The sequence below is a fragment of the Sus scrofa genome, chromosome 8 (genome assembly GCF_054392235.1).
Source record: "Sus scrofa isolate SSC_HxYL_T2T_F1_AM1 chromosome 8, Sscrofa_HxYL_maternal_Yorkshire_Landrace_v2.0, whole genome shotgun sequence".
Lineage (NCBI taxonomy): Eukaryota > Metazoa > Chordata > Mammalia > Artiodactyla > Suidae > Sus > Sus scrofa.
The window spans coordinates 143,626,505-143,654,419 of record NC_139390.1 but is presented as its reverse complement, the minus strand read 5'-3'; the positions used below and the strand labels follow the sequence as shown (position 1 = coordinate 143,654,419).

Below are 27,915 nucleotides of genomic sequence, written 5' to 3'. Positions count from 1 at the left end.
TTTTCAAGCAGACCCTACTTCAAGTGTTGGGATATTAAGCAATTAATAAAACAGAAACAAAACCTCTGCCCTTATGGAGCTTACATTTCAATGGAAGGAAAATATTGAGGGACCCTTGAATGCAGTACGAAGTAAGTCCAGAGAGATGCTAAACTGGGGAAGTAAAGGAATTGCTTAAAATAGGAGAGCGTGATCTTCTGCTGGTGGAATAAGAGGAAGGCAAACAGATGGTCGTTAGGTTTGGCGAAGACGGACATTTTCGGTGACTTTGTGAAGAACCGCTTTGAAGAGAAGGTGAAACTAGACGCCTGAGTAGAACAGGACCAATAAAAACAAACAACAAACAAACAAAAAAGAGGAGGGAATGAGTGTGGAAGAAGACCTACCACTTGCCAGAAGCCTTTGCCGTAATGGAGGGTGCGTGCATCGGCCAGTAGCTAGAGAGGAAAGAGGGGTCACAGGCTCGTTGTCTTGTCTGTTTTGAAGTAGGGGAAATGCAGGATAATTGTTTATCAAGGGGGAAATCCGCTAGAGAAGGAAACGTGATGATAAATTAGATAAAGGGTAGAATTCCGGGGCAAGGTCTTTGAGTAAGTGAGAGGCAGTGGTATCCAGCACGCAAGTTGGAGAGTTGGCTCTTGGGAGGGACAGTGGGTGATTCATCATGTATGACAAGGGGGGAAGCAGAGTTTTGGGGTCCAGATGCAGGGACTGATATGTATATAATTGGGGGAACATACGGAAATACTGTTCTTACTGCTTCAGTTCCATCTTTGCTCCAGGAAAATAAGAATCAAGGAAATTAGTTGAGAATGAGGAGTTTTCTTATTTAACTCTCATCAGTAATTGGAAAAATATTATCTTATAGGGGAAAAAGAGGAACTATTCATGTTACAATGTTATATGCCTTTTTGAAAAATATTTGTACAGGTTGCTCTCCTATCTGTGTGAGATACTGATTTTTGCATCATGCAGATTCTGATATAAAATACCTCTAATGGTCATCAGTGGGGAATAGTTGAATGCATTATGGAACATCTGCACTGGGGAATATTGTATCGTTATTAGAAAATAAACTTAAGTTAGATCTATAGCTACTGGACTGGAGGGATTGCCAGTATATCTTTGTCAAGTGAGAGAAGCCAGTTACAGTGTAATGTAGTTACTAAGATCCCAGATTTTATAGACACTAACAAAGCTTGTGTCTTGTATGCATTTTTGTATGTCATGTTACTCATTTGCAAAAACCATGCAAAAGGATACATAGCAAGCTATTCGCTTTAATTAGCTCTTTTTTTTTATTTGCTCTTTTAGGGTCGAGAATGAAAGTATAGTGGAAGAATGAATAGCTTTGTTTTTATAGATGTTTTCACTGTTTCGTTGATGATGGATAAAATTAAAAAAAAAATTAAAACTAAAGAGCAAACAGGTCTAGAGACTCTATGAATCATTCAGTATCTCCTTTTACTAACATACCCGACAGCAGAAACCAAACTTTCATTTTATGATTCTTTTTATAAAAAAAAATTCTATTGACTTTTTTTGTATTTTGGACTTTTCATGCTACTACTCTATTTTTATCTTTCTGTAGCCATGTGGAATTACACATCAGTGGGTAACTGAGTTGAAGGAGACAACAACAGGCGTTTGTCGAAGGCTCTCAGAAACCTAATTCAGATGAGCAGACTGTTGAGAGAATGCAAACTTCTGTTTCTTGGGTAGATTCTGCAACCTATTGGGAAGAATTTTATGCCAGAGGCAACTGCTGCCCCTGTAATGAGCCTATGTGTGACTCTGGGCTTGTTGCCTAGCTTCATAGGGCAATATTTCTTATGCTTCATTATGACATAAAGTAATTTTTAGAATGCCTAATTCATTAAAAAAGGAAACATTTATTAGAGGCAGAGGTATTTTTCCCCTCCACTCTTACTGATCTTTCATTGCTGTTTGTTGCTTTTAATCAAGCTTCCCTTCGTATAAGACTTTATTTATCGTAGCCTCTGTGACACAACAGTGTCCCACAGAAATCTTAGCACGTCTCTGTCTCCCAGCTCAGCCTTCCTCCCAGAGTCCAGAGGACCTGCTTTGCATCCTCTTCCCTGAATTGAAACTTCCAACCGGACATGGCTCAGGCTGAACTCTCCATCTTCCCCATCACTACTCACAAATGTTGAGGTCCTTATAAATACTTGTGCTTCTTGTAGGTGGAACATGGAGGCAGAAGAGGGGAAACCAGAGAGCGAGAGGTGGTGATCATTGATCCGGTTGCGGAGATGTCCTGAAACCCTAGCAAAGAAGGGAGGCCCAATAGCCTGTGAAGGCCTTCGTTCCATCCTTCCAGAGGCTGTGAGATGAGCTGGGCAGTGCATTCTCCCCCAGTCGAGCCTTTAGAAAGTCTGATATTTCACAGCTTTCCTCCGCTTCAGTTTTTCCTATTTTCTTAGACTGTATTAGTTTCCTATTGCCGCTGTAACAAATTGCCACAGACATAATGACTTAAACAACACAAATTCATTGTTTTAAAATTCCGGAGATCAGAAACTTGAAATGGATATCACTGGGGTAAAATGAAGGTGTTGGCCGGGCTGCGTTCCTTCTGGAGATTCAAGGGGACAATCCGCTTCTTTGCCGTCTCCAGCTTGGGGAGGCCACCTGCCGTCCTTGGTTGGTAACCCTCTAGCAAAGTCGGGTTGTGTCTTCCCAGCTGTTGTCCCTTGTTTCCCTTCATCTGCCCTCTCGTCCGTTTTCTTCATAAGGCCCTTACGATTACTTCGGATCCGATGAGAGAATCCAGGATAATCTCCCCATGGCAAAGTCAGCTGATTCGCAAGCTTGATTTCACCTCTAACCTTAATTCCCCTTTGCCACGTAACTGACGTATTCTCAGGGTCTGGAGGTTAGGATGTGAGTATCTTTAGGGGCCGCCATTGTACTTAACACATGGGTTCACCCTAGAAAGTGTATGCCAATCAGATACGCACACACGCGCACACACACACACACACACACACACACACACACACACAACAAAGGAGAGTAGAGGGCGGTGTCAAATATTTATAAAGTGGTTGGAGAGAGAATGTGAGAGCACCCGTGATCCGAGCAGCAGGAATGGCTGTGGGGTCAGGACTCTCCTTTCCTCCCATATGCTCGATGTTCCAATAAAATCACACCTGCGCCATATGAGTTTAGGGTACGAGCATGGAAACAGTAGACTAAGAGGATAAAATGAATTGGTTCTTGGAGATAATCGATGCTAAGTCCTAGGCTCTTTGTGAGAGTGCATCTCCTGATGCCACACTCGTTCAGGGTGGCTAGCGCTGAGCAGTTGGGAAGCAGAGTGGTGCTGAGACCAGCCCAGTCCCGCCTTTGATCAGCTCCTTTCTTGGGCAAACTACAACCTGTGTCTCCATCTAGAAAATAAAAAATTCTCTTCCACTTCCAAAGCCACACGATTTTTATGGTCAATACTAGCCAAACATCATGTTAGGGCAGACTCTCCTTTGTATTGTGGAGGTAGTCTGACTTTTATTTTACTCTGAAAGGATAGATGAAATGTCATTATTCAAGTAGATGACTTTGAAAGCCAGAAGTCTGACTTTATATGGTGCAAGTAACTGCCTAAAATTATAGCTGATATAAATTAATGCTGTTTTTGGGAGCGGAATTAATTAATTTTTTTAGCTCACTCTGTAAGAGTCAGTGTCAAGTTGTCTAACATTTAAGAGATGTGAGATACCTAGGACAAAAGGGAGAGCTAATAGCTCTGCAAAACGTCTTCCTATCGCTTGGCTTCTTTTTGAAGTAAGGAGGAGACGCTTGTCTTCTGTCCTCTAAGGTCTTTCTATTATTTGGATATTTCCTCAGGCCTTCGTGACTTGAAAGGTTACATGACAGTTGTACCTTTTCGCACAAACAACAGCAAGTAAAAATGAGGAAAAGCTTGTAGACATTATCTGCCAAGAATTTTCATTTCGAACCTGTGTTTTTACTGTGGTTGAATTGCTTTCAGTATGAAATATCTGAAATTTAGCATCCTTTCCAAACATGTGTTTGTTTCCGCTCTTTAGCTTTTAGGACTTAGCTTTTAACACACAGTCACTGAAAAGGCAGCATCGTTTCCTACATGTAGTAGTAGCTTTGAACCACAAGTTAATGAAAATGGATGATCTCAGCTGCAACCCACAGCAGTGCCTCTCGTGTCTGTAAGCTTGCTTTGAGCTGGCACAAATTAATGTGTTCTACAGCGCTACTGGAGAGGTTAGCCTTGACCTTCCTTCGTCCCATGTAATATTTGTGAAGTAAAAGGAGGAGAAAGGAGCAGCCATGCTTCACCCGTTGTGCTATGTCGTCAGCCTGGCAGTTCTTCCACCGTGTCTTTCCGGAAACCAAACAGCACCAGCCCAGCGTGGGCCCCTTGCATCTAATTTAAACTGATGATGGCTGGTGAATTGTTACCCTAATTTCTCATCAGCTAATTACAGTAGATCTACTGTCCAGAATAAAGGTGCTGCAATTTGTTCCAAAAAGAAGCTTTATTCTCAGTTTCATGTTTACAAATGCTGCCTTTAATTAATTACTTCTTATGTGAGCCACTTTAATTTTTGAGTGTTTTGAAAGGTTAGAAAAAAGCCGTTCAAATCGTTTTGAAAGTTTTATCAGAAAGCAAGGTCACGTATCACAGTTTTATCATATTCTTTTCTGAAAACAGTGCATTGTGACTGGTGACATCCACTGTCTTTTCTCAATCCCAGACTCCAGGGAACGTGGGACTCTCGATATAGTTCTCGTCGCCTTCTTCCTCCTCCTCCTCTTCCTCTTCCCTTCCCCTCCTCATTCTTCTTCTGGCTGCACCTGCAGTGTATGGAAGTTCCCAGCCTAAGGGGTCCAATCAGAGCTGCAGCTGCCGGCCTACACAACGCCCGAGTCAAGCTGTGTCTGTGGCCTACACCTCAGCTCACGGCAATGACAGATCCTTAACCCACTTGATCGAGGCCAGGGATCGAACCTGCATCCTTATGCACACTGGTCGTGTTTGTTTCCGCTGAGCCCCTGACAGGAGCTCCCTGTTTTATTCTTCTTTCCACTTTCCCTTTTCTCCCTCGCCTTCCACTCTCTCTTCCCCTCTCCCTCTTTTTTTTCTTCTCTCAACTATAATCCGTGTTTAGTTGTGCTAATGAAGTACCATACATACAGAGTGAATTCATAAAGGTTTTAGTTTTATAGTCTATTCTCCAATCTGATGCTGTGATTTTGAAACTCAGAGTGAAAAAAAAAATGGATTTCAACTAGGTTTTTCACTTCTTTGCATATATAAATATTTCTAAGGCACTGAAAAAGTAAAGTGTAAGAATATGTTCTGTTGTTCAAGCATATGAACAGCTCTCCTTAAAAGAACTCATGTTGAGTGATAAATACTCTAGAGAGAGTATCTGTGCCAGACAGTGCCCTCTGTGGCCAGAACAGAGAGCAGTGGCTTTCCAACCACATGCTGGCCAACGCTAGGGTTTTGCGGAGACTACGAACATTCCTTAAATATAATTTCAAACACTCTCACGTGTGTTGTAAATCTTTTTGGGTCCACCAGTTTGTTACCTTATGGAGGCAGGTATATTTGCTTTTGGTACAGACCAGGAAATAAACTCTCTTTTAGTAACGATGTGCTTGACTCATCTGATGACTTTTTAATCAAACGGACGACTGCGTCTTTGTGCTGGTCATGTTGAAAAGAAACCTCTCTTCGGTGCCTGTCCCTGTTTGTAAAATGGTGGCAGTAAAAAAAAAATTCACATTTAGAAGTCTGGAATCCAGAGTTGACGGTGCATATTTCATAAAGCATCATACGTGCAAGCGTGCATGCATATAATTTATAAATACACATGTGTGCATATATGTATACTGGTAAGCATAGGTAGAGATGTAGAGAATCTTGGGATACTTTTACTGGTAGCGATGCGAGAACCGAGGCTGGAGGCTGCAAGTCAAGAGTATAAGTTCTATAAAGTAATGGGTCTTTTTATCAGTATACTTCTCGAGCTTCGCACAGTGTATTAAATGTTTTGTAAGTCAATAATTATTCATTAAATTATTCAGTGATATTGCAAAAGTGATAGTGAGGGAGTGGGAGATAAATTAGGAGTTTGGTGTTAACGTATACACACGACTACTGTATATAAAATATAAACAACAGACACCTAGTGTATAGCGCAGAGACCTAAATTCAAATGTATTTTGTAATGACCTGTAATGGAAAAGAATCTGAAGAACACCTTGCTGTACACCCAAGACTAACACAATATGTAGATTAACTATACTTCGATTTGAAAATGGTTAAAAGAAAAACCAATATGATAAAAAAATTAGCATTGATGGCTACAACTCATTTGCATAGAGCTCAGTTATCAACAGTCAAATCTCAGATACCTCTGTATGCTTTTTTTTTTTTTCGGGGGGGTCACACTCGCAGCATACGGAGGTCCCCAGGGTAGGGGTTGAATCAGAGCTGTAGCTGCTGGCCTACACCACAGCCACAGCAATTCAGGATCCAAGCAGTGTCTGCAACCTACACCACAGCTCACAGCAACGCTGGATCCTTAACCCACTGAGCAAGGCCAGGGATCGAACCTGCGTCCTCATGGATACTAGTCAGATTCGTTAACCGCTGAGCCATGACTGGAACTTCTCAGATACATCTGTTTGATGTATACTCTTACCTTTGTCGTCAGTTGAATAATATCAAATAATGTTTTAGTGGAAATAACTAACATAGTGTTATAGGTAGATTTTACATATATTTTATATTTTCTCTGTATTTTATATTTCTAACATGGAGTCCAAATATCGTTAAATAACCAGTACAACAGAAAGCCTGAGAGTCTGCATATCAGGACTCACTGGACCATGAAATGCTCCATTTCCCCTGAAAGCCCATGGAGGGAAGGAGGCTCCATGTGAGGGAGAGGCGTGGTTGCAGGCCTCTGTGTGCACCTGCTCCCTGTGGCTGTGCTAAATGCTGACCAAGAGCCACTTTTCGTTATCTCCAAACCTGTGTCTGCTAGTTGTTCTCCTGTTTACTGTCACATTAAATGTAACATATACTTGTTCACGCAATTGAATGTTACATTAAGGAGACGAAATACAGGAGTAAAAAAGAATTGTTGTTTCCAAGAAAAGTAAGTTAAACACTTTGGAAAGTTTGATTAAAATCACAGTTAAATTAGGTGTAGGAAAAACAATTATAGATTATTGGAAAATGAAGCATAAAACTGTAGATAAGTTTCCTGTGCATGTGTGCTTTGAAAGTATGTCTAAGTTCCTGCTATGTTTTAAAGAAACAGATACCAGATTTTATAGAAAATACGTTGAAGAAAGAAGGATTATAAGAAGCTTGGAAGTGCACCTGCTGGCTTGGAAAAGACCTTCCTTACCCAGAGTTTAAAAATGGCAACCACGGGGACCTTTGTGTGTTTTACATAAAAAATTAAGTTGTATTCCCCCTTCATAATTTTCTCCTTAACTGTTTTTTTTTTTGGGGGGGGGGGGTTATTTTTGTTATTGTTTGTTTTTTGGCTTTCGGTTTTTTGGGGACACACAGACTCCTTACCAGGCTGGCTGTGTCTGTGAGGCGGACTTTCTGCCAGAGTTCTGCTTTGAAATTTCCTTGACTTCTCAGGCAATGATACTGAAAGATACCAAGACTGAAAAACAAGGTGTTAAAAAATCTATTACCATTTGCAACTTGATTTTGTGAGTCATGACTGCTTGCTCTTGTACAACCTAGAGAAAATGCAGAAATAAGCGAAAAAGTACAGCCGATAGACGTGAAACTAAATGCCACTCAGGTTCTCTTTTCAAATGTCTCTCAAAAGAGCCTTATGGTTTTTCACTGATGAACTGCAACATGAGTAAAGATAATAACTGCAAACAACAGCAAGAGATTCTAAAGCAGTTTAGTATATTGAGGGATTTGTGTATTTTTCACCGAAAAATGTCTCCTGATAAAAATATGTCTCACATCCTCTATTTTAGAGTGTACAAAAATGATTCAGATCTGGCCTGGGCTTTCTAGAAACAAGAGTAAGAGCAGAACAATATCACAGGGGACACAAAGGCAACCGGTGGGTGGTGAGCTCACTTCCCAGCAGGAGCCTAAGGGAGACTTTGCCCAGGAAGCAAGGTTTAAACGCAGGCTCCAGAGTTTCTGGCAGACCGAAGCAAAGGTACCTGCAGAGAAAGGAAAACTCAGCAAGGAATGGTACAAAAGAGCAAAGTATTTATAGAGAAGGGCAGAAACCATTGGTCCTGCAGTCAGGGGAGAGAGGGAGGGAGCTGCCTCAAGGCCAAGGCCCTGGAACTTTTAAGTCGGTTGCTTTTTTGAGCCACTGACATTGCCTGCATGGGAAAATAATACTTATTAATTTCTGGAACATCTGTTAAGATGGGTGTAAAGTATCACGGGAGAGCCTCTGAAACCAGGATGGATTCTGCCGTGAGGAAGCTCCTTCATAGAAGAGACCGCCCTTCATTTTAACGTGATGGACACGTACTTGGGGCCCCCTTCCTGGGCCTCGTTTGAAGAGAGTTCTGAGGCCGAGATAGCAATGCTAATGGGCTGCGATGCAAAATAGTCTGTGATCTTAGTTGAACAGTTTCCCTTCATTTTAAGGCAATTGCTGTTGATGTTTAAAAATAAATTCCAAATTAGTGGAGTTGAAGGCATTTTCATTTTCTTCTACTTTATGGGTCCTTGTTGCCTTATATTCAGAAGGCCCTCCATGAAGTCAGTGTCTTGGAGGCATTTGACTAAAATTAATCGAGAAAGCATTTCTTTTCAGAACTGATCATTGTATCTAAATAAAATGAAAGGTAAAAATAAAAATACAGTTTCATTGTGTAGAAAAACACAATGTTTGCTCAAATTTTATTGCTTATTAAAAGACCACTAAAGTTGGCATTTGAAGTGTTTTTGAAGGATTACTCATTGTTGTCCTGTGGTTCAGTTTCATGATATGTTGGAGTTTCCTTCCATAAATCAGTAAAGAATATATTCCTTGTGAAATGGACTTTCAATTTTATCCGTGATTAGTGATGGAAAGAAGTACAATGGTACCATTTTTTTCAGGGCTGTACTGCCTTTCAGTTGGGAGGTTAGCTTGTAAATAAGCCAAAGAGTAAGAAAATAGCCTCTCAGTACAGAAATGCCTTATATAATACTTCTGATATAAGAAAATGTGAATGTATTTTATATAGAAAATCATTAGAAGTATGTTGGGAAGATTCATATTTGCAAGAATCTGCAAAATTCTTATTCATCTATTACAGTAATTAAATAAATATTTTGTGTTTTAAATCATTTTAAATTAATACTTAAAGAAAAAATTTAGAAACATCAACAAAAAAAAAAACAAAGAAATCACTTTTTATTCTACCATCCCCCCAAAATACTTTGTAGGGTATATCTTTATGGATACATAAAACTATGTAACCTACCTTCCTTTTTTTTTTTTTTTTACTATTTTCTTATAAAAATATAAGCATACATTATTTTTTAAACTTTAGTTCTTTATTTAGCATATCTCTTTGGCATCTTTTAATATTCAAAATCACTTTTCAAGAATGGAATCCTAATGGCTTACATAGATGTTATCATATTGCGGTATCTAATTTTATTAAGCCAGTCATCTCGGGTCGGCATTTATGCTGTTCGTGTTGTTTCTGATGTAACCGTGAAGGTGACCTGCCTGAGACTTAAAATCTCTGCCCATCTCTTGGAGGACAGTACAGGGATATAGGTGGTAAGCATCTTAAGGTTTTCCTTCCTAGGGTGAGGTGGCCGCCATCCAAATTTACACGCCTGCCTTCTCTGAACTTGCCTAGTCTAGGTAGCATCTTTATTCCGTTATTGTTTTCGCTGTCTTCTATTCTTTGTAGTTTCCTGCTTTAAAATAATTTCTTTGATATTGAACATGTTTTACCTCTATTGGCTATTTGTATTTTTATGAATTTCACATTAATGCACTTTTCTGTGAATTTACATGCTGCCTTTTGTCATGCAGGTTGCCAGTATTTTTCTTTTGTCCTTTACTTTGATATTTTATGGCATTTTTGAAATGCAGATATTTACAATTTGATTAGTCTAACCTAGATATCTTGCTCCTTTCTCTAGGCTGGTAGGTGCATGCACATTTGTCGGTGTGTGTGTGTGTGTGTGCGTGTGTGTGTGTGGTATGAGGCTGTAAATGGGCACATAAGAGGAAAAAGCATGGTAAATTTTGAAATTTTTCAAATATTAATCCACGACATATTACTCATTCAGGACAAAGTCAAAAGCCTATTTAAATGGTCCATCTATTTATGAATTTGCGGATTCATTTAAATTGCCAAGTTGAGGCTTTAAAAATATTCTGGGACTAATGAATTTTCTCTAAAAGAAAGATAATGCTCTTACTTCCAATCAGAAACTAGGACACATTCTTCTCAAAATCAGTATATTTGGGTGGTTTTGAAAATAGAACAGAAGAGAGAATTCCTAGGAAGATGAAAAGCGACACTTAGACTAGGAGATAAAAATCAGTGGTATGATTAAGTCTCTCAAAACACTCAAGACAAATTAGGCTGTGATTGTCACAGCAAAATTTTCATCTGCTGAGAACATAAAGCTGACTACACGGTTGCCAGTACATGTTTCCTGTTAGAAGTGACACTGTACATTTTAGATGATGAAATGCTGCTGTTAATGGATGTAGGACTCCAGCGGCGCCAAAAACATTTCATCAGGTGGATTCTCTGTCTGCAGTAACATTTCACCAAGTGCAAAAAAATTTATGAACAATATTTTAGAAAATACGTATTCAGACGTTTGGCAAACTACAGAGAAAAGTTAAAAAGAAGAAAAGCTTAAGTTTCAGGTTTGTCGTTGTCTCTGGGAAAGAGGGAAGGGAAGGGAATCAGGAAGGGTAAGTGGGGCAACAGAGGTTCTGAGAATGTTCAAGTCGGTGGTGCTTACACAGGCTTTTATCGTTTTATAATTTCTAGATAAACATGCATAGGCTTTGTTTGAATAAGCCATTAAAATATTTAAATAATTCTTTTTTTACATAACAAAAATATTTAATATCAGTACAATGGAGTCAGTACTTCTGAGTGCATCCCGTGTGCCAGGTACTCCCCTTGCTCTGGGTTCCTCTCCCCTCGTGTTCCCACGTGTTGACCTCCTATCCACCTTATGTTTCCGTCCCATCTCTGATGCCCCCTCGCTTCTCTCTGGTGGATGCCCTCTTGGTTTGGCTGTTCAGTTTACTCTGCCAAATTCCTCCCCGAGCGGCATATAAATGAGCTTGAGCTTCTGAACCTGACTCACTCCAATTTACTTGCCTCATATGTGCTCAATTGCCGCAGAGTCTCAGATTCAGACCCTCATGTTTTCCAAAGAGAGAATCAATGAGTCTGAAACACGTGTACCGTACGAAAATTGTCGATGAAAAGGTGTCAAGCCGCTTCTCCGTCCGCCGTCTGGTGTTATCGATGGCCTTCAAAGACAGTGTCCCACGCTTCTGCTGTTTATTTAAAACTGTGAGACGATGTTCGATTTTTATCGCAAAACTCTTCTCTCAGGTCCACAATTCTGTATTCAGTCGTACACCCTACTCGGGCATCCAACGTCTGTAAAACCGGAGGCGTAGTTTCTCGCTCTTACCCCGGATCGCCTCCTCCTGTGCCATGTCTCGATGAACGTCCCGACTCCTGCCCAGTGGTGCAGAGAAGACCCCTAGCAGAGCGGCTTAGCGTTGTCCCCCTTTGATCGCCCCTCTTCTAGCCACGCAGCCCTCGCCGTCTGGTTCTTTTCCTCCTTCCCTCTCCCAGCTGCAGTTTAGGGCTTCACTTTTCTTAGCTCAGCTATATTATGTAAATAGTAAAAAACGAGACATTGCAAATGGCCTCCTTATTGACCCAGCGTGTTGCCCACGCACGTTCCTCTCCACACAGGATGAATATCCTAGAACATTGACCCATCGATACTGTCCTCCTGTTCAAAAATCGTCTCCTCCATGTCTCTGTCAGTGGTCTCCAGATTGCAAACCTCAGGGGTGGACACGACAAGCCAGGGTAGTGCATGAAGAAAACATGAGCACTTAGGTTTATTTTATATGGTTATTTACTTATTATTCATATATAATCGACATATAACATTGTGTAAATTTAAGGTGTACGATGAGTTGATTTCTTACATTTATGCCTTCCAGTGTGATTAAGGTTGTAGCTTTAGCTAACGCCTTTATGATATCACATAATTACGATTTCTTTGTTGTGCTGAAAACATTTTGTGTTTGTTTTGAATGGCGAGTATTAGGAAGAAGTTAATCTTTATTAGTATTAAAACATAGACTGACTGGGTTGGCACTGTTGTTGTTTTTTCCCGATCCTTGTAGTCTGTGGGCAGTGGTTATGAACAGTAACAAGACGTACGGAGGAAAGGGAGGGAACTTCAAAACCCCAGCAGTTGGAAGTTGTAGCTTTATTGTTTTCTTTCTTTCGGCATATGTGACATTGCAATTTATGTGTGTCGGGTTCATGGACACATTGATTTACTGATTGTAATATTTCGTTTTAATTAAACTAACCCTCAGAAAATTAATAAGAAACTAACACATATTTCTTTAAAGTATAAGCAAGGTAGGGAGGAGGGAGAAGGAGGAGGAGGAAAGAAAAGGGAGGAAGAGGGGAGGAAAGGAGGGAGGGAGAGGGGAGGGAAGAAGAGAAAAAACGAGGGGGGACAAGAAAGGCTGCCCAGCGGAAATACTACTAATGATGAGCACACGTGATAATTCGCAAGTGCCAGAGCTGCCCCGTCCACGCGTGGTACAAGCCCGTATTATCACATTGGAGATAAAACAATAGTGAGCTAATTAGAGGGACAAGACGCTGGCCAAACTAAATTAGATTTTGAAACTGTGGATTTACAGCCACTCTCTTCAATAGTGAATATCACCAGAAGGGTGTACCAAGGCTTCCGATATGAGTAACAAACGTGTGAACCTCCAGCAGTTTGCAAGTCAAGCCCTGAGGCCCTGAAGACAAACCACTTTTTGAAGCAAACTCTTGCTTGCTATAGGAGAGAGTATTTTTAAAATTGAATTGAAAACAGCCTACTATTTCATTGCTGAAAATAATTTTGGGGCAATTCTAAATAATCATCTATGCATTTAAAATTTAAAATTCTTTAAATCTTTTTAAATGAGAGGGTGTGTGTGATTTTAGGAACTATTTGTTGAAAATAAAAAGTACTTTCTCTAAACACTGTCTTTCCCGTACGTAGTAGAATACCTTCTTCTAAATGAGGAAAATCTTTTAGGGACACCAAATCAAACAAAGGACATTTTTTAAAAGGATAAATAAAAACTAGAAGAGCTAGTATCTTTCAATTAATTTGCCAGGAAAAAATTAACTTTAGAAAAGATAAGAAATTTGGAGTTCCCGTTGTGGCTTAACAGTAACGACCCCAACTAGTATCCATGAGAGGGCAGGTTTGATCCCTGGCCTTGCTCAGTGGGTTAAGGATCTGGCATTGCCATGAGCTGTGGTGTGGGTCACAGACACGGCTCAGATCCTGCATCGCTGTGTCTGTAGTATAGGCTGGCAGCTACAGCTCTGATTCGACCCCTAGCCCAGGAACTTCCATATGCCTATGCCACAGGTGTGGCCCTAAAAAAACAGAAAAAGAAAAAAGAAAAGATGGAATCGCTCATTGAATTTTAACCAAAACTATTGTGTAATTTGTGGGTGTAATTGAAAAATGAGTGTCGTGATTCAGTAAGTATATCTTGGTTTGGTTTGTCATTTTTCTACTTGCATCTAAGTAAGTTTGTGAATTATCTTTTTTCAGTTTTGACAGACGTAAGGAGTAAATGGGCAGCGAATCCAAATTTAGAAAGACATTTTTAAGGCATTTTTTCACCAAATGTTAGATGTAAATTTTGGAGGGGGATTAGGCATGTTTCTATTTAAAATATTCTGTATTTCATCTTTAGTGAATCCTTTAAAATATATATTGGATGTGTGTTTAAACATTGTAGTAAAGTAATAAATATATATGTGTATATTTATTTAAAATTTTAAAAGTATAGACTTAAAATACTTTTGTGTTTTCTTTTTGCTTATGTGCATATTCTTAAAGTTAATAAAATTAGCATAAATTTAGGGTGTTTATGGAAAATGGGCTGTTAAGGAAAGGCAGGATAAAATTAAAGTTAAAAGTTTTGACAGGATAAAAAGGGCAATTCGTAATCCCGACCATCTAGTTTAATTCTGGTTCACACTCTGGTTTCCCAGCTCTTCCAGAGGAGGGTACTTGGGAGGCAGGCACAGCCGTGCAGGTGTGAAGAGAGAGCTGTCATCTTGAGGGCAACAGGAACATCAGAAGCTCTTTCCAAAGTGGTTACTCAGCTATACAATACTTTCTATAATAGAAGATGGATATTCGTGGTGGTATTGAGAAATACTTCATTTCTGTATTAACTTTTTAAGTTTAAATTTATTGGAGTAGAGTGACTTACAGTGGTTTATTAGTTTCGGGCATACAACAAAGTGAATCAGTTATACACATAAATGGTTTTGATTGCCACTAATATTATTCCAAGTTTATCACTAAAATATTCCACTCCAATACTGAAAATTTTTTCACAGCCTAGTTTTTCTCAGCAAATTAGACAACTGTGTAGTGTTCTTTTCTGGCTGGACATCTCATGTGAGCGTTTCGGGACATCATTCACGGCCATGAAGTCCGTGTCCAGTTTGCTCACGCATTGGTAATGCCTGTTAGGTGTAAGTGGGTATGCATAGTGTGCTCCTTAAGGAGAATTCATTTTTATATATGAGCGTAGTAGGCACGCATTAAGCTTTTTTAATGATTTTATTTCAGATGCTCACTCACTTGTCGTAGCTGCTGCATTTCAGGTGTAAGGTTGGCTTCAAGTTACGGATAACCTGATTATAAAACTCCAGGACGCTGAAGTACCTGGAGGGGCATCTTCTAAAAGCTGATTAGTATGAGCAACAGTATCAGTGCACTGTTGGGTTCATGTGTATCTTTCTAACGTCTTGTGTTCAAGGAAGGTGAAAGCACATTTACTGATTCGTTTTGCTCTCGGGATAAAGAGAGACACAAAAAAGTATTCTTTTCTTGCTGGACATTTGATGTGAGTGTTTTATGAAATTATTCACTGCTACAAAGTGGCATATAGTTAGATGGCAGGTTTTAGGTGGTATTCACTGGTCACTTTAGATGGCTCATGGAATTTTCGTAAACTCTGCAGTGCTCCAAAGACCTGATGGTTTTTATTAGGTCTTGTTAACCTCTGTGCTAAATAATGTATTTGTAGGTCTTGGTCTCTTTTTTCCAGCTTTTTGATCGCTCCGTGTTGTACGTCTGCTTAATGTATTATGAAATTTTCTGATATCAGTGAATGATTATTCAGGAATAAAGTGTCACTAGAAAATTAAACACACACCTGTAAGCGTGTCCATATTACACTAATTTATATTGCCCATATTACACTGATTTATTAATGTGTGCAATTTTGTATTCATTATTCTAAATGATTGATTTTGAATAAAAGGTATTTCCATTGATTCAAGAAAGAAATATTCCAAGACTTCTTTTCCTTGTCCCTTTACCCAGAGCCCTCCCCCACCAAGAGAATATTTTTGTAGAAGAGATTAAAGGATAAATTCAAGGGGTATTACCACCTAATTATCAATATTAACTAATTACTTCCGTTTCTAAAAATAGCATCCCAGGAGTTTGTATTCCGTACAGAATTAATCAAAGGCAGTGAAGGCTTTCAATGAAACTGATTAACTTGAATGGATTTCTCCATTCAATTATTGATAATATCCAAGTTGTCCATTTATCATTTCCCATGATCGGTTATTTACTAAGCATGATGGATGGAAAGAGACGATTTTCAGTATCGTAAAGGTGACCCTGGCAAGAACTCTGATAAGCTGTCTTCCAGTGGTGCCTGGCACAGTACCTCTGAAACACTGAACTTCTAAACAAATATTCTGGCATCATGGCAGGAAATACGTTTCATGTGTCTTAAATTTGAATATATGGAAAAGCCCGAAAGGCTACTGGGTAGACAGAATAAGAATGACAAGTGGGCCTTGCAGCTGTGTTGGCTTCACAAATACTTGGCATGTGTTGTTCTTGAAGAGCAGATAATAAAGCATCCCCTCGCCTTCCAAGGGCATGAGAATATTTTTTTCCTTTTAATGATAGTCCCAAATATGGTCTTCATTTAATTTTCTTTAAATGTTGGAAACAGTGAGTAGACACTTCCACTTGAAGACACAGCTGTTCGGTTGATCAGGCACAAAAGAAGCCCAACAATATCCTCACAGAGAAACTGAAATTGTAATTATGCGAATTTCAGCTACTGAAATTATAAACGTGGGCCCCTCCAGGAAAGCTGGAAAGCTGCCAACTGCAGTTTATGAAAATAGTCACGGATATCACAAAGAGGTTGACATTCTGTCACCCTCTTCTCTTTATTGAGATGTAAACTGTCACCTGCCCTTTACCACTCTTCCTTCTTCTATTTTAAAGTGGAAGTTGGGTGGTTGGAAGTTGCCTTAATGATTTCCTCTCATCTGCTCAAAATGAGCAGCTGCACTAAATTGTGCAACATCATTTTGAATACGCAAGGACCCGCGTTCAGCTCCGATGAAAAGAAAAGTGTGACTTTGTCTTCTCGGCTTTTTCAGTTTGTACTGAACATTTTTAAGGCACAACAATTATTGTTGCATCTTGGTACGGTACGAAATGGACCGTTATTGTTGTGGGACCTTCGAGATGTATCTTAAATGACTTCCTCTGTCCTTTGAAAGTTCCTAACAACCTCTGACAAAAGCTAGAGAGAGTTTCTATTTTCAAAGTTTCCAAATAATTCTACTCAGTTTTTTTTTTTTTTATGCTTACCCCTCAAGAGTAATACTATTTTGGTTGTCAAAGGTAGTCCTTTGCCTTTGTCGCGGCATGTGAAATAACTAATCTGCTCCCTGCCATGTATTTCTTGCTATCAAGACAACAAGGTAAGGGCCTAACTTTATGAACTTTATGTTTCTGTGTGTGGCTATATCCAGTTTTCTCAATACCATTTGAAAACACCTTCTTTCTCCCCTGAATGGTCTTGGCACCCTTGTTGAATATCATTTGACCATACATGACATGTGAGAGTTTATTTCTGGGCTCTCTATTCCGTTCTGTTGGTCTGTATGTCTCTCGTTATGCTGGCACCGCACTGATTACTTCGTAATAAATTTTGAGATCAGGAAATGAGAGACCTCCACCGCTGTTCTTTTTCAAGGCTGTTTTGGCTGTTTGGCATGTGCCTTGAGAGTCTCTGTGAATTTTAGTTACCGACCACATTGTTTTGTTCTTTTGCTTAGTCACACAAATGGCCATAAGAATAAAAGCAGTTTGTATCCCATTAATTTTTTAATGCAGGAGAATATTGCTATTTTGGGATATTAGTAATACCTGGACCATTAGAAGACAAAGAAGGCAGTATTTTGCAATGGAAATAACCTTGGGATAGCAGTTGAGAGTTGAGAGATTCTGGTTCTAACCTCTAACTAGCTATGTGGTCATCAGCAGACTAGATCACCCGTCTTGGCCCCAGTTTCTTTATCCTTGGACTGAGGGTATTGAAATGGATTATGTCTAAGCTGAGTTCCAACTCTGAAATTCTTATGAAAAATATCATCTTTGGAAAGCCTGCATGATGGTGTATGAGTTCCTTTCCATAGTACTCCTTGCTAACACTGTGATTATGAAAAATATTCCTTCTCTCCACTGAATGTGTATTCTGTGTATCCCTTCCTGTGGCAGAGGGAGATCTCTTGTGAATTCTGTACACGCATATGTTTGTTAATGTTCCATCAGTCCCGAGATGGATGAGGTGGAAGTTTAACAAAGGGTGAAAGACAAGTTGTACCCAGGTGTGCAGAAAGAAGGAGTGAGTTGGGTAAACAAGAAAACTCACAAGGGGTTAGCACCAGAGACAGTTATGAGAGGCCAGTGGAGGGGGTGGGAAGCCTGTGGAGTTGTGATGCTGGAAACCCGAGCAGTGGAGGACACTTCTGCTTAAGCATCCGAGCTTGAATTAGGACTCGCCGCTTCTTTAGTGGCCCGGGAAGCTAGAGAGATAGAAGCAGAGGAAAGGAGAGAGCTATTCCTGAAGTGTCGAGAGGGAAGAGTGAAGCCTAAAAACAGGATGAACGAGAAAGGGAATGTAATACAGCACAGCATTAGCCAGAGGAACCCCGACAGACGGCAGGGTGATCCTGGCCAGCACCTGCCGGGCACTCCCACAAGTCCCTAAGCTCGTGAATGGTTTGCGTGAGAGACGTCTTGGGCTCATTTTCATGCCTGTACCCGTGCAGCCCGATGCAGAGGCAGCCCTTGGGGGCTCCCGAACCTGGGGAATAGTAGGCCACCAGAAGCTTCCAGAACTTGGAGGAAGGCCTTGGAGATTTACAACTTCAGGCACTGGTGGAGAAAGGGATACAAGGTGCTATCGGAATACATGTGAAAGAGAAGGAGAAGTTAGCTGTTGAATGGGCCAGTTTCAATGGGATATGCAAAAAAGGTCCATTTTATTTTTCTCCAACCACTGCTTTCAACTCTTTCCTGTGGAATCCACCTTCCTATACCCTGGGTACTGTAACAGGCTTAGTTTTCTGTTTTTTTCCCACTAAAAATAGTCTCATGGTTAATTCAGATCCACTTTATGTCTTCAAAAGTCCATGCAGTTTCAATCAAACGTTTAGTCTAGCGTGCAGTAGTTCTTATCAGGTGAGGTCTTACCTTACATTTGGGGTAGGAGCCATGATCTTACATTCTTTTGCGTGAGAACAGTAGCTAAGGTGTGCAAGCTTGGTTGTCTGCGCGTTCTCTACGCGTAGCACATTTATTCTCTGTAGCAGCTTTGCCATTGCCTCCATCACAAAAAAATGAGGGAGCTGAGACTTAGAAGGTGAAGGCCCCTTCTCACAGGTCATGTGTTCATTGCTTTTAAGCTAACTCTTCCCCCACCGAGGCAGCATTTTACACGTGTCACTTAGATTTCATTTTTCAAGTTTCACTCTATCAATTCTGGCCCATTGAGACCCTTCCAGTGTTCCTGTCATCCCCCTCTTTCTCCGAGCTCTTGAAGGCTGCAGTCAGTGAGACCTTCCCACCATCATCCCAGTTGTTGATAATAAGCTTGTCCAGACTGGTGCCAAGACCAGAGCCCTGAGGTCCTCTGCCAGAGAGCTGCCCTTACCTGGCATCAGTTTATCCGTCACCATTCTGTGAGGGCTACTGATTTACAGGTTGTGAAGTAACTCTCATGTAGCCCGTTAAAAAAATCTGACCCAAGAATGCATCAGATCCTTTGTCCTTCTCTAGGATAACACTTCAATCTCAAAGATAGTATGAGAATGAATTTTCTATTCAGTGGGCTGATGTCAGGATGGTGGCAGGAAGAATACAGTATAAATATGAAGCCTCTCTAAACTATTTGCAGATTCGCAAAGGTGAACATATCTCAAGGGCTCTCCCAATACATTCTTCTACATACCAGTACATTAACAATTATTACATAGTTCCTAAATATTTACAGGTCCCCATGCTTCTTAGCGACAAAATCTAGCGATTGATGTCTAAATTTTCAGAAATTCAAACTCCTGCAGAAGTTCCCCTCGATGATGCATCGAATACTTTCTTATTCTATCATCTTCAAAAGATGTTTAATAAAGGACACTCTTTGCTTTATAACATGAGAACTGTAAGTATACCTGAAAAATCTCTCTTTTCTTTTCACTAATCTAATATGGATTTATACTAATATCAGTCTATCCATCTAATTCAATGAAATATCTCTTGAACAAATTCGTGTTTTTAGCTTAACTTTTAAAATTAATGAGTTCCCTATGTTTACCACTTAACTTCCTAAAATAAGTATTTAGAACTTTTTTTTATACTTTTAGTTTTGAAAAATAGGAATAGCACAAAATTTATGAGATATTTATTGAGTACATACTATTTATATTGTGCCTTATCCACAGCAGATGCTGAATAAATATTTATTTAAAGAGCTTTTATGTTATCATGGAAATCTAGTGTATTTTCTTTTCTATATTATAAAATGTCTTTCTTTGAGTGTTAAGGAGTGCACATTAGTTCTAGTCTTAATACTTGGGAGAGAAGTCCATTTTATAAGTTTTAGGATTGTGTAGACTTTAATCATATCTCCTTTCACTTTCTAAACTGGAGTCCCAGTTGTTTCCAATATAATCCTATATGAGAGCTACATACCATCCTTGTTAATAGCAGTTGTACGTTTCTGAATCTTTGCTAGATTAGTTACATCTTTCATGTTCTAGAACTGATTAATCAGAGTGCCAGCTTCCAAGTATGAGTGGCCATTAAATGTTGTTTCAGGGCATCTTAAGACTTGTTTCTTTGTTCTATTTCATTTATCCTGAGATATATATTTTTTAATCTTTATTATATGTCTGTTTAATTCTTTACAATCAGGAAGTAATTCATATTATCTCAACTAGACCCCTTCTGTTCCAAAAGAATTCCATTTTTCTTGTTTTTTACCCAGTGGGTAAGATTTAACCACTATTAGCCAGGACTACTAGTCTTTAATGTCACGAAAAGCTCTCGTGACAATCACCTTCACACTTTTCTTTTTTCGAGTAAATGTACCTCTTTCTATAAAGTCTATTGTGACTGTTTACATGGTCTCAAAATTCTGTTTCTCTTCTGCTGAAGCTTAGGCACTTTAGACCTGTGTATATTCTGTCTGTGTCAGTAAGGTCTTGGAAAAAAAAAAATTTATAGTAGATAGAAATGGCAAAATACTAAAGTTTATATAAATGGTACAGTGATATTGATATGTACTCTTTGTGTAATTATACACAATTTAAAATATATTAGAAAATTATTTAAAATTTGTATCCGGATATTGCTTTCTCAAGGCAACAACAATAAGAAATTTGTTCACGAAATCAGAATTGAATACTCTCTGCAAAGCTATTGTCCTTTAAATTTTTCAGATAAAAGAGGCGTTGGGGCTGGCCTCACATGTTCACCTAGCATTTCCCTGGTGTTTTCATCACTTATTCTAAGAAGCTCTTGTTCAGCAAATGAGTTTCAGACTGTTATTAAATTTAGGCTGCTCGTTTCTTAGGTTTGGTTTGAGATCTCGGAGGGGAGAACCTGAGCTTCGCCACTAGCTACACGCAGCGCATCAGGTCTGCTTTCCAAACAGTGAGCGGGGAAATGCGACCCGGGCTTGGGACTTGAAATCTCGCCAATTGCCCTGAAGTGTTACATTCATTATGTCACCCCACACACATCTGATAAGGAAGACCCAGTGCTCTTGGGTGGGTTCTTGCACACAAGAGCTCCACAGGTCAAGTAAGGGGCTGTTTTTCATTTAATAACTGAACTGTGCAGGTGCTAATCTGGACCACATGTAGGACAACGCAGAAATACGTTCCTCCACCGGGGGATGGTAGCATGTGTGCAAGTTGATAGTGAGGGGGATTTTTTGATTAATTAAGGCGCCTATGCTCTGGTTAATTTAAACCACAGAAATCAATTAACATACCTTTGTAAACAGTAGAGCTCGCAGAAAACTGTCATACCGGCGAAATGTTTCCTGTTCCTCGTCTTCCTACACCCTGACTTTCTGAAGCTCCCAGTGGACCAGTTCGTCTGAGAGAAACATGCTGGACACTGGGAAGGGCCACATGAGAACTGAGGCAGCGACTGACTCTCTCATTAAATCTGCCTGCCATGGGATCTACACAGTGTGTCTGGCTCAAGTAACAGTGAGTGATTCAGGTTCTTAATATTTTTCATCTTCTTGTGGGAACTAAGTTAGAAAAAGGACCCCAGAGGTAACACGCTAAGAACCATTTTCGCAATTTAATTACAGATTTGCACCAAACCCAGTATGGCCTACGTACTGAGGATTAACTAACTCCACAAGAACTTGGAGGAACATTTCATTTGAGTGCTATTAGAATCAACTCCTAGGGGAACTGTTTAGATCTGTTGACCTGCCCGGTGAAATCCGCATCTTGCAGCCTTCTGCCCTCCAGAGTTGCTCAGACGCCTCTCTAGGTTTTTTTGTTTTTGTTTTGTTTTTTGTTTGTTTGTACTTTTCTTCTTGCTCCTTTTGAGATTATGTTATAAAAATCCTCCTATTTGTATTGCAAATATTATTTTCCTCCTAAAAAAATAGATCTAAGTAATTTTTTAGTTCATTATGGTGGTACAAACGTACGGGAAGAAAAATTTTTGTCACGCCCCTGGATACAGAAACGGTGCCCCAGTTCTCAATGTTTGCTGTGCTTTGCTACTGCTGAGCAACCACAGGGTCCGTGGGGCAGTGGCAGCATATGGATGGCATCCTTAACTCTGAGAAGCAAGCAGATTTCCAGAGAGTATAATTATAGATTGCATATCTGGCACATAACCAAGACATGGCCATTCCTGAGCCTAGATTTCTCCTGTGATGTGGGGCATCTGCCCTGCAAAACAAAAATACAGACTCACTTCCTCCAAAGATGCGTGTAAAAGTGGTCTCCGCACTGCGGCGCAGTGATCAGGAGAGCGTGTGCCTGGTATGACGTTTCTGTTTTTCCCTTTATACTCCCAGTTGAAACCCATGAGTCATGCTGCTAACATACCTGATCCTGTACCCCGAGAGCATTCTAATTGGACTTAGCACCTCTAAGACTCCCATATATGTCAGTTTCATAGATCTCTATAAAATGTGTGTTGCCAAAGTTACCCCTTCTCCCTGGAAAACACTCTTGCCTCTCTAGTAAATCCTGAACTGCAAGCTGCATAATCAAGTCATTACACCACCTGGCCCAACTTACCAGCCGCCCTTCTCTCCTGCTTCCCTCCGGAGCGTCTCCACTTGCGCAAGTCTGTCCCATCCCTGGACTTACGAAACCACCATGTCAGTTCCTCTCCTCTGTGCTTTGCTCCATTTCATTTCCCTGGAACGTGCTCCTCCCTCCGTCTGTTTATTAAAACTCCATATTTCACATTCTTATCTCAAACTCCAGCTCAACCTCAGCCTCAGAGCTCTTGAAGTGAGTTTTAAAAGCATCTCAGAATGTTCATACCTAAAGGGGGCTTGTAAGTGACCCATCTTAATATCCTCATTACATTTTACGGTACGAAAACCGAGACCCAGGGAAGATAAAATTAACAGCCGGCTATTGCAGAAAGCTTTAAAGATACGCAGAGGAGGGATTTGTCCTGAAGTGGGGCATCGCAGTTGTAAATTCTTTGCGGTCAGGGTTTGGGTCTTCTACCGTCACCTAGCAAGTGTGTAATGGGTACTTGGCAAATTCCCTGATGAAGACACCCTAATCAGGTATCCCTGCTAGATTATGGTGACCCATTTGTAGGTACCTAAAGGCAACCCAAAGCACAGAGTATTAGCGTCCATTCTTAGAAACTTTACAACAGAAATAATTTGTAAAAATCATTCATTCATCTCAGCAGATTAATGCCCTTCTAGCTATAACCAACGGCTAACCTTAATCGTAGAGGAAGTCATTCCTAGTATTTCTCTAGCATTTATACATAAAATTATAAAAATCTTGTATTTGAAAGTTCCTTGTGAATAAAACTGTCAGCGCCCTAACAACTGTGGTGTTTCTGCCTCACCACTTAATACTGGAAGTACAGAGTTGAGCTCTGAAAGTCACACATGGAGCACATTCTTTTGAACCTTCTTTGTTTGATCATTGCTGAACAACACGCAATGCTTTGTATTTTTTCACCTGAATAAATAGTGCCCTGCATTTCACCCTTTGAGGTCAATACATACGTCTCACAAGCAGGCGTTCTTCAGTTCTTTTCCTGCAGATTCTAATGAAAAGCAAAAGCTCAGCACTCAGGCCCCTGACTAAGAGTGGAGGAGTCTGTGTTTCTTATTCTTGTTTTGCAGGTGGTTGTATACATGGCCGGGTTTTCTCAGTGGGAGACTATGTGCCGCGCTCAACGTTGAGTAACTACTAATGTAGTGTCAAAGCAGACGACTTGCCAGATGCCAAATTCTTTGAATAAATTTCATTGTAATGTGTAATAGCAGGTGTGTGAAAGAGTTGTCGGTACCTGCATAGCGTTTATGAATTAATTATTACTTGCCAGAATAATTGATACTTAATTGATTTCTTGAATTCTAACTTGGCAATAGCTCTTTAAAAAGTTTCAGCTTTCTTTCAGGAGAAATCATATTTATTACTTATGAATGTCAATTGTGGGTGGAAAACATATTTACTATTTCTAAGAAATTTCAGTTTATTTGTACCACATACGAAGTTGAAATTTTTTTTTTTTTTGGGTTGTATCTTGGATTTGACGCTTTTAAAAAATGAAGTTAAAAAAAAAAAAACCTACTGTGATCTAATTTTACAGCACATATGCATTCTACGCCTTAGAGTCCAGGGAAGAAACAGAAACAGAAACTTCATTTCCATACATTTCCATAGCTTGGCTGAGTCTCCCTAAGTCGACCTTCTTTTTTTTTGTTTTAGACCTTCTTTTTCTTGTTTTAGATACGAGTGCTGCATTTTGGGGGCTAAAGTTACTCCAGTAGTTACCAGACCATTAAAATTTGCTAACAAACCCTGTACATGCTGTAGCATTTGAAAGCATCTCATCATTGAAACAAAGTAAGTGTGCAGTGGGATGTGATGAGAGCCAAGCTAACGTAAATATGTGCGTGGTTTTCTTGTTTGGGCACAAGGTAGTGTTTCTACAGCACATCCACACCTCGCATTCATTTTGGGAAGTGTTTGCTGTGTTGGTAACTACTAGGCAGTGTAGACTATTCTGGATAATTCTAGATACGTTAGAAAATTGATTCCATTAGCATTTCTTCACAGTTAAGTCTAGTGATACTATATGCACTACTAGAGGCTGCTTCTTCTTCTTCTTCTCTTATTTTAACCCCCTAGCTTCTTCCCACGTACCTTCCTCCAGGGCCAGCTTCCTCATACGCAGTGAGTTCGGTTGGCGTCCTTGGCAGACACCTTCACTCCCCAGATGGGACAAGCTGTATTCCCTTCATCTACACGCTCTTTTTCGGAGGGAGAATAGGGCCCCAGTGGATGTGAGCATGCCTAGGAGTATCGGCTGTGTTAGTCCACACCGCCACATCCTCAAATGATCCTCTCCTTTCCTTAAACGAGGGTCGACTGTATCCGACCAGACCTTTATCATCTTAAACGCTGCAAACACTTGGGCACTGACGGACAAAAGCCTCAGACGTGTAGAATTTTTTAAATTTTAGAAGGAAAATTTGATTCACGGTGTCTTAAGTACACTCATTTCAAATGAGTCCTTTCTTCAGTGGACACATTGGAAAGAGAAGAAGCTGAATTTATGAAGTATAGTGTGGTCTTACTGCACCACGTGAGAGGAGAAAATCCTGACAACAGTCAGAAGTAACAAGTGACAATCAAATACCAGGGTAAGAAACAGAAAATTAGGGACAGCAGCATCCAGTCTGTGAAAATACAGTGAATCTACAAACTTCATCACCTGGTCTCTAAAATGATTCTCTTTTTAAATTTTATTGAAATGTGGTTGATCTACAAGGTTGTGTTATAAAATGACTTTTCTTTAATAATTACTGTCTTCTATGTTCTAGATAGGAAGGACTCAGAATGACAGAGATGGGTACAGAACAGCAAGTTAGCATCTAGACACTAAAGAGGTAGAGCAGAGGGTAAAACAGAGTCCTCTTTCTGTATAATTTACGTTCTGTTTTAGGGAGACAGTTGACTCATAAATAAAAATAACCTTGACAAGTCCAAGGTTACATGCAAAAGGGAGGAAACACGAGGTGTGTGGTAGAGACTTTCGAAGGCTGGTTGTGGACGGCTCCTCTGAGATGGTGATGTTTGAGGGGAGGGTCGAACGGCTAGAAAACCCAAGGGAAGAACTGATGGGAGGGTTCCAGGCAGAGGTGAAGACCTTGAGGCCCAAATAAGCTTGACCTTGGCCTGCACGAAGAACGGTGCGAGGGCCAGTGTGCTCAGACCCTGTAAGCTCTTGGAAGAGTAGATGAGGGTGGGAGGGGTAGGCAGACGCAAATGGGACCTCTCCTGAGGAGAAGCCCTTAGCCTGGTTTTCTGTTGTGTCAGTGGAAACGATGACGCGAGCTTCCGTACTCTGGTGGCACATAAAGGGCTGATGCTTTTATAAAGATTTTAATCAAGGGATGTAAATCTTTAAAATCAGTCATTCCTTAATGCAGTTTTTTCTGGTTTCGGGAAAAACTGGGGCAGCTGGTTAAATGGGACCTTAGGCGGGCGAATTTCTTTATAGGATGAGCCGAGGTTTGGGGGTCATTTTCAAAGCCAGTTATGTTTGTAGGTCTCTGTTTTTGCTGTCCTTTTTAATTGCAGCCACTCTCATAATAGAACTCTATCGCCTCGCCTTTCTACGTCTGTTCATCAAAGTCCAGGAGCCACGACTAGCCTCTTTTCCAAACAAATAAAGAGAACAAACAAGCCACAATGGCCAAAGACAGACTGAAACAAGAATCAAGGGGCTCCTGGCCTTTGGGGCTTGGTGTTATGAACCCACCCCATTTAGGCAACCCTCAGCAGTGACCCTGGATGACTCCCTGGGAAGAGTCATGGACGTGCCTCTTAGTTTTGTTGAATGGTGGCCTTGGGCCAGGATGAAGGGGCAGCCTATTCATAGCAATTAGATTTCTCACGACAGAGGCAGCAAGAGCAAGATTTACGGCTGCTACCGCCAGCTTCATGTTGGCCGTCCAGTTTCACAAGTGGTAGCAGGGCATGGGACAGTATGCCCTGAGATGACTTGCGGTAGACGTTTAATTTCAGTAGAAAAAGGAACGAACGAATCCAACTAAGGATTCCATAGACATTCTTGCTTTCAACAAGTAATCTTTAAATGGAAATAGTACCTGACATGACAAAACAATGTCACTGTCACAGCTGAGTGATGTAGGATTGAGGAACGGTAGCACTGACCCTGCACGGACCCCCCAAACTGAAATTCAGGCTGTCACGTCCTAATTGTGTGACTTCAGCAAATCCCTTTAATCTTTGAGGGGCCACTTCTTATGAAGAGGGAAAATATTCCAAAGTTGGTCATTATTTTGTGAGACTTGAGATGATTTGTTTACGGACTTGCAAGTTGGCGGCTGCCTTTGCTGTTTTCTGTCACCGTAAGGCTCCTTGAGGACAAAGGCTTTCTTTTGCACCATTTCCATCGCTAGAATCTAACCAAGTGCTTTGCAATCAATGAATATTCTTGAATAAATGAATGAATCTATTGCATTTGTATTTCTTAGTAAGTTAAATTAACTGGATGGGGGGCATGCTCATGGCATTCAGAAATTCCCAGGCCAGGGATCACCCCGCCCCCCAGCAGTGATTTGAACCGCAGCAGTGACAACCCTGGCTTATTAACCACTAAGCTACCAGGGAACTCCAAATCATTGGATTTTTTTTTCAACTTTCGTGCAATCCAGTCACTATCTTGAAGGCGCCTGGCATGTCCTAAGTACTCTTTTAGGTTAGATGATCATTGCCTTCAAAGCCTTGACTGCATATCCTGCAAAATCCTTCTAATACAGATAAGGATTGGAACAGCAAGCAAGTAAAGTTCACTTGGAAACTTACCAAGTATTTAATACTTCTGGCACGATGTGAAGTTCCGCAGTGCTTGTAAGCGTACGGTACCCAAGAAGTCATTTAGCAGTGATCCTTAAGTTGTGCAACTTCTTCCTCCTTTGCGGTGTGCGTGCCTTAGGCTCCTAGACCACAGAAGACTATAAACGATAC

General features: G+C 40.3%; 1 protein-coding gene and 1 long non-coding RNA gene across 10 annotated transcripts in view; one reads left to right on the top strand and one right to left on the bottom strand.

Moving 5' to 3' along the window:
- CFAP299 (cilia and flagella associated protein 299) overlaps positions 1-27,915 on the top strand; it is a 572,345-nt gene that overhangs the window by 261,563 nt on the left and 282,867 nt on the right. The gene's annotated exons all lie outside the window — the stretch shown is intronic.
- LOC106508257 (uncharacterized) lies at positions 1,280-27,915 on the bottom strand. Of its 3 annotated transcripts, XR_014813538.1 has the most exons (5): positions 22,951-23,062; positions 8,135-8,223; positions 7,604-7,697; positions 5,596-5,753; positions 4,517-4,854 (listed from the first exon to the last, which is right to left on the bottom strand). It is a non-coding gene; the product is annotated as an uncharacterized LOC106508257 (long non-coding RNA). The 3 variants fall into 3 exon arrangements; XR_014813539.1 differs by lacking the exons at positions 8,135-8,223; positions 22,951-23,062 and adding an exon at positions 27,754-27,915 and having other exon boundaries at positions 1,280-4,854; XR_001304985.3 differs by lacking the exons at positions 4,517-4,854; positions 8,135-8,223 and having other exon boundaries at positions 5,617-5,753; positions 22,951-23,061.